Raw genomic sequence first — 3516 nt, 5'->3', positions numbered from 1 at the left:
TGTTCGTTCAATGGAAGGAGATGTTTTCATTGACTACGAGACAACAGTGGTGACTTCGGCAATATCAAGATGTTGTGTCGGCTTGATATCTCGGAAGTGCTCATAGAAATAAGGTATGCGTGCATGTACTCATAGGGGTGAATGTATATGCGTGTATGTGAGCATATGTGGTTATAACGTGTTACAAAATGTTCATTCTCACAGAATAAACATTAGCTCGCTATTAGGGTCCTTTTTATTTTGCATCGATTTATACCTAGTTGTCATAGATAATTTCACTATAATAAAAAGTAAAAAAAGAGAATCTTTTAGTTGGCTGAGAGGGTGACATTTCGAACAATTTCCGTTGCAATTTTAGTTGTAGGGTGACATATTTTGAGACTAGCATGACAATTTCATCCTAGAAGACACTTTCAGATTTTTTTTTAAATGTCATCGTCTAATCTTGATCAAACGGCTGCGAGGACATTCGTTGGGAGTTACTTCGCAGCGAACATCCACCAGTTAACGGAAAAGAAAAAACTGGTCCGGCGAACGCAGAGCCCAGAGCGGATACGAACCAGGTGAGCCATCAAAGCCGCTTCCTCTGATATATATACAGTAATCTCTACTCCTAATGTCTCAGTTGGTAGGTCGAGTTCCGGGTTTTATTTTCGTCCCACCATTTTTGTTCGGTTTTTTTTCGCCCTCTTCCCACCCCACCCATCCACGTAGCCACCCAAAAAAACCCCACACCCAAAAAAAAGCTCCATCGATCCCATCTATCATTGCCGCCGCCGCCGCCGTCCGAGAGGGAGACGCCGCTCCCGCCGCCGAACTCTGGGAAACGCCGCCGCCAAGTCTCCAGGGCAGGGCGGTTTCAATCCCTGCCGCCGAACTCCGGGAGACGCCGCTGCTGCGGCACAGGGTAGATTTCGTGTCTCCACGTGGTCGCACGCACGTCTGCACCTCCACTCCCCCCCCTCGATCCCTATCGGATCTTTCTCTCCACAAAAATCGCCACCGCCGGCCTCCTTCGCTCGACTTGGCCATGGTGAAGCTACACCTCTCCCAATTCCTCCCGTTGTCATCGTCATCCTCCGTGTGACCCTGCCAGATTCCATGATTTGGGGATTCCCTATGAGGAGCCGGCGCGTCGTCCTCATCGCAAGCGGGCGGGTGTTGGCATGCGCGCGTACGGAGGAGCTCCACCTCACCCACTTCAGCTTCCTCCTGTCGTCATCATCGTCCTCCGCGCGACCACGCCAACTTCCATGGTTTGGGGGAGCCTTCCCTATGAGGATCCAGCGTGTCGTCCTCGTCGCACCCTAATTAGGTTCCTGGTGTGTCCGCACCGCCGCACCCTAATTTAATTTCGACTGGAGTCTAGGACGTCAGCGCCACCAGGTACGTACATCTGGGTGTTCATCTTTCTTCCTCCGAACGAGCAGCGACCTATGTGTTTCTGATTCTAGATTTGTCCAACGATTTGCCTGATTGTTTCTCCTCTCTAATCTCTATAGTTTACCAATCAGGTCGTTAGCACTGCCGTCCAGGTGATAATAAACGCCGTTCACCACAACAAGAGGTGAGAGGCAGATTCCAGATAAGGTATGCCTAGCAGGTTTTATGAACCAGAGGCGAGAGGCAGATTCTTGATGGTGATTTTTAACTGGATCTTATACTATCATAGCTTTATGCTAATTTCCAAAAATAATTGTCCTTTTCAATTTTAGTACTGTCATGCCATCTCGAAAGTATGCATTGAGAAGAAATTGAGTTACTATCATTACTAATTTACTAATTTGCATCTCGGATGATTTTATTATTTGATATGCTTAATGATTTTAGATGCCCTTTTTTTTGGCCTCTAAATTTATGTCTACATAGATTGATTATTATTTAGACCTTTATACTAAAGGCCCTGGATTTTTGTTTCGCCCTGGGCCCCTAAAATCCGAGGACCGGACCTGCCGGCAGCACTTGATTTTATTTTAGCTGCAACCAAGTATCTACTTTAAAGTTATACAGATCAGATTTTGTCGATAAAGCTGATTTTCCTGATCCTATAATCCTTGTTCTGTCAAGCCAAACACGTCATTTTCTTTAAGTTTGCATGACTGTATTTTTTATTTGTCAATCTTCTAAAGTTTTACGAACACTTCTGTTTTTTCTGTCGAGCACTAATAGAGAGAAAACTGTTTTCTTATTTTTAACAGGGAGCAAACTGCGTAGCAAGATCAATAATGAATGGTTCAAGTCATGTGTTACAAGTTACAATGAGCAGGTGGTACTCAAGTCCGTTGATGATAAGGATATTATTCGAACATTTACTGCAATGAGGTCTCGGAAAGGGCATTTGCCTCGTGATTGTCTTTAGTGCGCTGTCGGTATTCGGTATGTTCCATCTGACCATCTCTATTCCTGCAAGCTTTTGATTTGTAATATATTCAAATAATTTGTATTTAAAAATTATGGGTTAGTAGATCCGTTTTAATTTGCATTTCTATTCTAGCAAGTATTCGGTATTTGCATTCTTTTGTCCACGCTTTAATTCCTAGATCCCGTTTGTTTCGGCAGCATTGTTACTTTGTTGTTTCTTCTGCTACAAGGCCCATGGTTATAGTAAACCTTCTTATTTTAAGCATCCTATCAAACCTACTTAAACAAACGTGTGCCTTTTTACCCACATCTTCATGCTATTCATCTGCATGTTGCCTTGCATATATATATTTGGTCAAAAATCATACGGTTTCACCACAACAGGTAACACACAGGCCATATGTGTCCTCTGCTTATGGATCTGTACTTGTGTTTCGTATATGCTAACCATACTTTCTGTTGCTCTCGCCAAACTCTCGTGTTAACTGTTGAGTGATGGGATCAGTTCATGACCTAACTAAAACCTCTGATCCAACACCTCATCACACTTTTGGTCAGACATGCATATTAGGCGAACGACACATTTTAGTGAATGAAAACTATGAGATGGGAATAAATAGGCGCTCTGTTTGGTTCAGATATTTTCATACATAATTTGATGTACTTCTCATGGATATCTTCTTACACGTGAGCTTATTTTGAAGATGATAATAAGTTTCTGCCTTAGAGTTAATGCATAGTATATGACCGTCAATCTCCAGTTCGAGGAAGATTTTGGAGCAGCAACATACAAGCAGAGCTAAGATTGGTCCAGCCACTTCATTTATTTTCTGAGAAGGAATTGATGAATGAGAGTATATTTTGAGAGATCCATCTATATGGTACGTTCAATGCTGATTTGATAATTTTGCGCATGTCTTGTGCAGGCATGCCAGCGCCTTCGTCGACCTCCACTCGCCAATCTGTAACGCATATGCCCGTGGTGGCGGGTCACACTCTGATGCAGCCGTGCACGCCGCCGCTACCAGACGACACCCCCATTGAGTAATACACCCCAGTCGAGATTTTCTATATCATCTCTGCCAAGGCGCAGTCATCGGAAGAGATTCAGGTAAGATTATCCTTGTTTTCTACATCAAATTTTGCATGTTCATC

The 3516-nt window shown here is 43.5% G+C and overlaps 1 long non-coding RNA gene across 1 annotated transcript; it reads left to right on the top strand.

The window, feature by feature from the left end:
* The first annotated feature begins 1156 nt into the window (after positions 1-1156).
* On the top strand, positions 1157-2657 carry LOC123059697 (uncharacterized). The gene is made up of 3 exons (XR_006427529.1): positions 1157-1386; positions 1503-1590; positions 2199-2657. It is a non-coding gene; the product is annotated as an uncharacterized lncRNA (long non-coding RNA).
* The last annotated feature ends 859 nt before the right edge of the window (positions 2658-3516 follow it).

This window comes from Triticum aestivum, chromosome 3A, assembly GCF_018294505.1.
Source record: "Triticum aestivum cultivar Chinese Spring chromosome 3A, IWGSC CS RefSeq v2.1, whole genome shotgun sequence".
Taxonomy (NCBI): domain Eukaryota; kingdom Viridiplantae; phylum Streptophyta; class Magnoliopsida; order Poales; family Poaceae; genus Triticum; species Triticum aestivum.
Note: the sequence above shows the minus strand (reverse complement) of the source record. Positions and strands in the feature narration are given on the sequence as shown.